Genomic DNA, 9,357 nt, shown 5'->3' on the forward strand with positions numbered 1-9,357 from the left:
ACTTAACCATTTTTTAGGGTAGAGGTCAGGAAAAAGTTAATTTTTCTTAGGGGTTATGACCACCCGAATGTCTCTATAAGTGATCTCCAAATAATTAAGGCCTACTAATCTCCTTATAAGTGTTAAAGGTGTCCAAATTAGAAAGCTTGTTATAAACATATATTAGAATTGGGCAACTTAGGGCCAATTGTTAAGGTAGCTAAGGCCTTCTTTACTTATAGTTCCACAAGACCCATGCGGATTTCCTTAAGTGCTAAATTCATTGATGATGTGATCAAGCATTTGTCTAATTACAAACTATACCTTTTTGCAAAAAGTATCTAAATATTGGTGTCACAATATATCTATATGCTAGTTTAGACATGCAAGGCTACATGCTTGTGTAACATAAAATGTTTAACCTGTAGAGTGTGCAAGATGCTATTAACCACTCCTCTTATTGTTATGTGCTCATAAATGGAAGCATGACTAACTAAAATCACAATTGCAAGTGTGATTATCAATTTTTTTAAAAAGATGTAGAGTGTGCAGATGCTAGTCACAACTCATATTATTGTTATGTTCTCATACATGAAAGCATGACTAATTGAAATCACAATTGAAAGTGTGATTATCAATTGTTTTTAAAGTGTATTAGGCGATGGGGAGATGATGCATAGAATAAATTGATCTCTTTATCTAATCAAATGACAACATAATTGAGTTCATATAAAAGATGCATTAACATAAACCAAGGTGAAACCTATATTAGGACAACCCAAAAAAAATTAAAAAATCCTTGAAAATATATAGACAAGCAAAGCACTATATAACATATAAAAGAACAAATATTTGTAGAATATTGAATGAGTCTACTTATTTATTAATGAACACACTTAAACATTTCATTTTTGTATTGAATAAGATACCTTTTAAATGCTTTTGATGCAAGAGGATCCCTGGCTGGCTTGCAATCTTGCAGGATGGTGTGGTTTGGCTTTGGAGTTTGGGGACTTGATCGAAGAATGAAGTGTGACTCGGTCGATATTGAGTTGGTTTGGTTGTGTTAATCGAGTGATTTGGTTAATGAAGATGTTCGACAAAGCTTGGGGCACTTGATAGATACTGGGAGCTTGGTTTGCACTGGGAGCTCGTTAGTAGTGTTGCTTGAGCCAACTCGATCATTGAAGGGAGCTCAGAAGATACTAGGTGCTCGACATACATTGTGGTGCTCAGTATGCACTAGGAGCTCGACAATGCTTGGGAATTTGTTGATGCTTGGCTTGGTCTTGGTTCTTGTTGGTGCCAAGTTGTTTGTGAGCCGACTTTGGATATTTAATTTGTGTTGTAGCCAACTTGTGGCTCAACATATATTTAATGTAAGCTATTTAATTTAATTTGTAATGAACTGGGTTGACTTGTGGCTTAGTTGGGTATAAGTAGGGGGTTTTGTGGAGTCTTTAGGCATTATTATCATCCAGCTTGGGAAAAGGATGAAAAGTAGATGTGAACTTTGACGATCTAGTAGTTGCAGCTTGAGAACCAGATGATTGCTTGGTGGACTTAAGGGTACAAGTGTGGTTTTTCTTGGTGTTCTTATCAAGTTGTGGATTTGGACTTGCTGGGATTGAGATTGTAAGTTGGATCTTGTGGGATCTTGCAGAACTAATATTGTAATTGTTGTTTGTATTTGGCCCTAACTCAAAAGGCCTTACAACCAGGCATATTGCACATAAACAGTTATATCTATGAATAAAGAGTTGTGATTTGGTATCAGATCTTTCATTTGTTTTGCATTGTTGTTATGTTTTCGCTATGTGGTTATTTGCTGGGGGCTAGGACATCTCCATTAGGGATTCTCATGCCTTGCACTGTATCAAGTGGTATGAGAGTGAAGCTTGTTTTTGAGTATGTAGACAGATCATTGAAGCTGAGGCAATTTACACCAGGACTTGGGGTGAAGAATGGAAGTGAAGGTTGTGTATGCTCTTAAATGATGTACTTGTGCAAATCAAAGCTTAGACAATTCAAATGATTAATTGGATTAGCACATATATAGCAATGAAAAGCATATTCATGAAACATTAGAATGAAAACTTAAATGATAGCAAATCCAAAGATAATGAAATTGAAGAACAAACTATCAAATTAAGTCTTTCAAGAGCGTCTTATGTCTTCCTAACTACGATGGCTAAATTGCTCTCAAATCAAGCATCTCAGTGACATCTTAGAATGGGATATTGTATAACTAACATGATTTGATGCAACACTAGCATGGACATACAAACTAACATGAACATCCAAATGAAACTATGGACTACAATAACAAAGCATAGATATGAGATTGCTCTACAAATAAAGAAACTTAAAATGGTAATGATAATAATGAACTATAATGCCAATGCCTAAAAACTTGATTCTTCTCACAATACTCTAGAATGCTCTATAACAACAATGCATGAAGACCTCCTCTTTACTCTAGAAATGCCTTGTATTTATAGATTTTTCAAAGAGCTTGGGGTAAGGTTTGGTTTTTACCAAGGGTAAAGGTTAAATAATAAAATAATAATATCCATGAACCCATTTTGAATAAAATATTCATTATGGAGAGTCCACTCAATTATTATATTATTATTTGAATAAAAAAATAATATCCATGAGACCCACTTTGAATAAAGTATTCATAATGGAGAATCTCACTCAATTATAATAATATCCATGAGATCCACTTTGAATAAAAATATTCATAATGGAGAATCCCACCCAATTATAATAATATCCATGAGATCCACTTTGAATAAAAATATTCATAATGGAGAATCCCACTCAATTATAATAATATCCATGAGATCCACTTTGATTAAAATATGATTTTGGAGATATCTGAATATAAAATTGTTTTTTGAGGATAAATGCCCATTTTAATTTCTTTAAAGTTGAATTTCATGTGTAAATTTCAAATGGGTTCAAATAGTTGATTAATTTGAATTTTTAATTTAAATCATATTTGATTGCTTTATCCTCAATTCTCCAAAATACATATGATTTTAACCTTAAAACCCTTGCTAATTCAGTGAAAGGCCTGATTAAAAGATGTGCCCAATTTTAGATGTCTACAAATACCCCTCTTTGAACTAATATGTGTAGCATATTGGTTCAAAGAATGTTCTTGAATCATTTGGTTTCAATTCAAGTTGAAAAACCTGATGTTTGATGATCTGAAAAAAAATTTGGATGCCCTGGTTTGATTGGCTAGAGTAGAATGGATTGAATGGGGTTTGATTGGCTAGAGTAGAATGGATTGAATGGTTGAAGAACTTGGATGTGAAACTTAGATAGATGATGACTGATATTGATATGTTGCCCCCTCATAAATGAAATTGGAAATATCCAATTGTATTTTTGAAAAATGATGATGAAAAGACTGTAGAACATGATAAGAGTGGGTTCATTGAAGAACTGGATCACACAAAAACTTGAAATAACATAGCAATGTAATCACCAATTGATATGGAAGATCAATCAAAGAGGTCAAATAGATGAAATAGTCCCATCTTAGGATTCAGAGTTGGGAAAACTAACGTGTCCTAGTTCAAGATATAGAGTTGGAAAAATAATGGGTTCATGATAGAACCATTTGCTAGATAGCTAGATGTGGTTGACTTAGATTGATGTAGGATAATCACTTGCAATGAAAAACTAATGTAATTTTTTTGGAATTTTGTGTAAATAAGCCCATGGAGGACAACTTAGGTGCTTTAGTGCACATAATGCACATAGTAGAGATTAAATTTAACTTGGTAGATTTGGATGAATTTAGTTTAGACAAGGGTTTCATCAATGAAACTAGAGAGAAGGCAATGCTTTATCAAATGCGAAGAGATGGGATGGATGCAATAGTTTAGAGATTGGTGTGGTAGAAATAGGAGAGAATTCCAATGAATTAGGTGGCACCAATCATATAAGGTATGTGATCAAAAGATGAAGGCATGGGTGCCTTTAATGAGCAAGAATTTATATATTAAACATAGATTTTTTTGGTGCCCCTAGTGATAGGATTGAATGATTATAATGGATAGATTGTTCTGATTGAGCATGGATGCACCATTAGGTTTGATGATGAATTGGGGATAAGGGACTTTAATTGGACACATTGGTAGACTGATAATGTTGCTGTTAAGCAAGATAATTTCTTTGATATCAAGCGTCCTTGGGGTCATGAATAGAGGGTAAACCTCAAACTTTATACCAAACCTTTGAAAATAACTTTTGGATGAGGCAAAACAAGAACTGAAGGAATGAAATGCAAAACTAGGCAACATAAAATGCGATGCAAACCTAAGTTATGAAATGCAACTAATTGTTACTTTTTGTGAAGAGATGCCTTTTAATTATCATCATTGAGCACTAAAAACATGATGTAGTACAATTACCACTTGTTCAACCATGGCAATATGAATACTTTATGATTTTAAGCAAACAATAAGAAAACTATATGCAGGAAAGAAAACTATTTACATTATGTACAATATTGACAATAAATTATAAAATTACCGTAGTATTTAACAAATACTACAAACAGAAAACAAAGAAAAGACCCATGATTTCATCTTGGCGTCTCTAGTTTCAGACATCATCAAGTCACTATAAATCATGGCATAAGAGAAAATAAGCATTTTTCAATTCTTTGTAGTTGTGGTTGTGTGTGAAGCAAGTGTAATATACAATAATTTGTACAATAAATGGGAATGTGGTCCCCACTTGGAAGAATAAAAGCTATGATAAAATAGTGTAAGTATCTATGTTTGTGGACGCACATTGGATTTGATTTAGTGTACGACAACTCATAAAGGTGTTGCATTTATAGTGTTTGTTAAAGTGTATTTGGTGTTAGCATGTGTGGATGACAGGTAGGAGTGCAAATGGGAAGCATCTTTTGGAAGAATTAGTATTGTTGTGCAACTATCGAAAGGCATTGTGTTCGATGTGTTGGCAAGATAAGGTTGGTTGTTGTGTCAACGAGAATTAGGGTGGCTAAATGTCAAAGCCATGGGTCAAGTGTACCGAGTACCAGTGTAGCGAGGTGCAAAGAGCAGATACGTGGAAGGCTAGTAAATAACAAGTCTCAAGTGAGTGATGGCTATAAGTAAGTGGATAACATGGGAATGGAACAAGGCGAGGTGAAGAGTAGAAGGCGATTGCTGGATATATTGAGAAGTTGCGGGAATCGTGCAAGTGAAAGTATGTTGGGCTCACTAGACCAATCCCAACAAGAGGGTGATGCTAGCCAAGGAAGGTGGATGAGGCAAGGGCGAAGAGTGAAGTGAGCTTGGCGAACCTCCAAGGAGCTAGTGGATCAGTCAAAAATCCAAGTGTTAATTTTTGGGCTAGGTAAGGTGAGTTAGGTGGGGCAAGGGTCATCACAACCTAAAGAGGTGGGGATTAGGGCCAAGGAAACATGCTTGTTGGCTTTAATGATGTTATCGGGGATAGCAGTGCAATAGGCGTTGTAGGTGGTATTAGATGATGAGCCAATGGTGCAGGTGGAAAATAGTCCACTTGAGAAAATGAAGAGTACGTCGAGAGTAATGAGTGGGACGCATTAGTTGATCAGTCTTAGGACACCAAGACAAGGGACAACAGAAGGGGGAATGAGTGGGGTAGGTGTGGATGAGCCACAACTAGAGGTGGGAGGCAGAGGTCAATCGTCATGGGATGTGAGGAACTACATAAACTGTTAGCCACCGAGAGAGTCCGAGTAGAGAATGCAAAACAAGAGGTTGCATTTTTGTTGGGATTGATAGAGAAGGCACATGAAGATGGGGCACAAATAGAGGTGAGACAACTACAAGAAGTGGTGGAGGCAGAGTGGGCACAAACACAATCACTAGAAATGGAACTGCACAAGGAACATGCATGAGTGGAGGGAAGTGATGTAGGAATGCAAGCAGAGCAGTCTCGGGCTCAATGGTTGTAGGAATCATTGAAGATGGCACATGTGGGGTTAGAGAGTGCACAGAATGAATTGGTGTTATTGCAATCGCAGTTGGAGTCATTTAGGGAGGTGATTGCAAAAGCAAACTCCTTGGCATTGAAGTTGCAAGAGTGGTTAGCGTTAAGTGAGGAGAAGGTGAGGCAATTGCAACAACGTTTAGGCAAGGCAAAAGCAGATGTGGAGTGATGGTGAATGGTGATTGATCAGATGCAACAGGAGCGAGATGTGGCCCAACAAGCGATCACTACATCGGGAGTGAACAAGTTGGTGGAGAATGTGTTTGTGGAAATGCACTGGACAATGAAAATACACCAGGAAGCTACGTATTGGATGGGATATTATTATTAGGCATTTGCGAATGAGGATAGGTGAGAGACGCAGTTCATAGATAGGGAATTTACACAGATGCTGAATGCACAATTACGTGGGGGAAGGTTTCCAATTCCCATGGATGCGGTGTGGGTACCTAGAGGATTGACACTAGGGGCTTCGTCCTCTAGAGCTAGGTCAGAAGAGATGCCATTGATTGGACACCCTATCCTGCCACCTCCCTTGGGGAGGCCAAAATAAATGATCTGCTAGACACTGTTTGAATGTAATGTTGTCATTGTTGTCATAGGAGAATAAAACATTTGTGCTTGTTGTTGTGGCAATCAAAGGGACAACATATGTTGATTGTAATGCATTGTCATGCGTATTTTTGGTATTTTCAGAATATATATGGATGCTTTTACACTTTGTGGAATATGTTAATGTTTTTGGATTTTTGATAGGTATTTGAATGTTTTTGTGTTTTTGTAATAAGTATTAAAACCATTTTAATCTCTGTAAAAGTGGGAGCAATGCGATTTGTAGAGGAAGCAAAACCTTTACTTATATGCGGGTAACTAAATGTCTGTGTGGGCTCGTAATCAAAGATGAGTAGAGACTTGCATAACATTTTTGGAGGGTCTTGATATGTAAGGCATAATTTTGCGTATATTAATAGCCTTTATAGATGATTACAAGACCAACATTGGGATGTTTCTCTAGGTGTGTTCCGAGATGGATACTCTCAAGGCCTATGGAAAGGCGTTTGGGCCTAAAAAGGCACTTGAGGGGCCTAAAAAAGGCATTTGGGCCTAAAAGGATGCTTGAGGGGCCTGAAAAAGGAGCTAGAGAGGCGTGAAAAAGGTGCTTGGGCCTAAAAAGGCGCTAGAGGGGGAGCCAAGCTCTCATGCTTATGCTTACTTATTCTATGCCCCCGATTGAGTGAGGATGAAAGAGTCCGATGGATATTTGGGCTTTTGAGATAGCATTGATATATTTATTGAAAGGGGTGAGACTAATAGTGGCCACTGCAAAATAAATAAGACTAATGATCTATTGGAAATTGTTGTTCTTGACAAGAGGAAGGAAAAGGGGACACCTCTTGCGCTATTCACATTATGCCAGATTTTCCAAAGTCTAGCAGATGTTTCAGGGCATAACTGCACTGCTTCTTAATATTAGTGAGGCATGTTGGGTTTAAATATTTCATGTCTTGTCGTATAGCATATTTGAGCTAAAGTGAGCCATATTTGACAAGAATTTTGAGGTGTTGTTGATTTTTTTGAGCTTTCGTGGCTATGTTTGGCAAATATGACCCCCCTTGTAAATGCCTTTGGAAAAATTCAATTTTTTTTGATAATTTTGGACAATTTTTGAATTTTTTTTTGGTAATTTTTAGGCAATTTTTGGATTTTTTTTTTGGTAATTTTAGACAATTCTGGGATTTTTGGGAGTGGAATGAGGATGTGAGTGAGATTTGTTGGAATACAAGGGGTAAACAGGATTGTGTGAGGTATCTAAAGAGGCTGGGAGACTAAAATGAGCCAAAAGGCTGGAACATGAGTGTGCGTGGCTATGTTTGGGACGTGGGGGTTGTAATGAAATGAGTTTGGGACATCAAATGGGTCGAACAAGGACTAAAACAAGCATTAGTGATCATAGGTCAAGGTGGATAGCTTAGATGTGCATTGATTTTCTTGCAATTCATGTCTATGGTATCTCAATACATAATCAGACTCCTTGTTTTGTTGAATTTGCTGTGCTCCCCTTTGTTGTTGTCATACTAGCTATCTCTGCTGCTGTTAACTACATCTAATGCCAAAGAACCACGAAATGCTGAACCCCAAGTGTTCCTCAATTGGGTATGTGTGAAATTAATTTGACTGTGCTAGATGAGCCTTAAACAAGAAAAATTTGTCCAGAGGCAATTGCTTGAGGACTATGTGGACTGTTTTTCAGCATTGAAGGACATTTGTTATTGAGGAAAGTCCAAAGGTGTGGTCTCTCACCCCTTTTCAACCCAAGAGTGGTACTCTCACTTCTATTGTACCCAAAACCCTTTTTTTTTTGGTATTGTTGATGTGTTTCTCAAGGCTCTAAACATAAAATCTCTTGAGGGGAATACTATTGATGGGTTCTACTAGGTCTGTGCCATCACAATCTAAAAGTCTATAAGTACTAGTCCCAAAGGACTCTATGATAATGTAAGGACCAATCTAATTGGCCTCCCATTTTCCTTTCTTTTCTCTAGCTACTTAGTTCTTAGGGTTTTCTCGAAGCACTAGGTCACCAATATGAGAAACATGGGGTTTGACCTTTTTTTGTAATGTCTTGATAACATATTTTGATACACTTTGAGATATTCATGTGCTACACACTAATTTTCTTCTAACAACTCTAGCTAATCTAGATGGGCCACTCTGTAATCCTCATCTGGTAGGATGTCTCGAAAAGTAACTCTCAAGGATGGGATCTCAACTTCTAAAGGAAGAATGGCTTCACAGCTATAAACCAAGGAGAAGGGTGTCACGCCTATAGGTGTCTTGACACTTGTCTTGTAGGCCTAGAGGGTGAGGTTCAAGTGTAAGTGCCAATCTCAACCAATATCATTGATAGTTCTTTTGAGGATGTTGATAATGGTTTTGTTAGTGGCCTCTACTTGGTCATTGCCTTGGGGATAATAAATTAATGAGGAGTGGTGTACAATGTGAAACTTTTCACATAATTCATCAATTATTTGATTTTTAAAGTACAAAGCATTATTTGTGAGGATGATGTGGGGTATGCCAAACTGACAAATGATATGGTTGAGAATGAAAGAAGATATTTGTTTTTCCATAGAGTCGGCAAGTGGCACCACTTCGACCCACTTGGTGAAGTATTTTGTGGTGGTGATAATGCATTTATGTCTATCGGAGGAGGGTGGATATATGGCTCCAATCAAATCAAAGCCCCACTGATAAAAAGGCCATGGTGTGGCCAAAGGGTTGAGCTCTTGGGCTGGTGCATGAACTAGGTTACCATAGATTTGACATTTTTTGTAGGGTTCGACATAGTCAATAGAATCCTTTTCC

This window comes from Cupressus sempervirens, chromosome 4 (genome assembly GCF_028749045.1).
Source record: "Cupressus sempervirens isolate cs-2001-9-10 chromosome 4, ASM2874904v1, whole genome shotgun sequence".
Classification (NCBI taxonomy): Eukaryota; Viridiplantae; Streptophyta; class Pinopsida; order Cupressales; family Cupressaceae; genus Cupressus; species Cupressus sempervirens.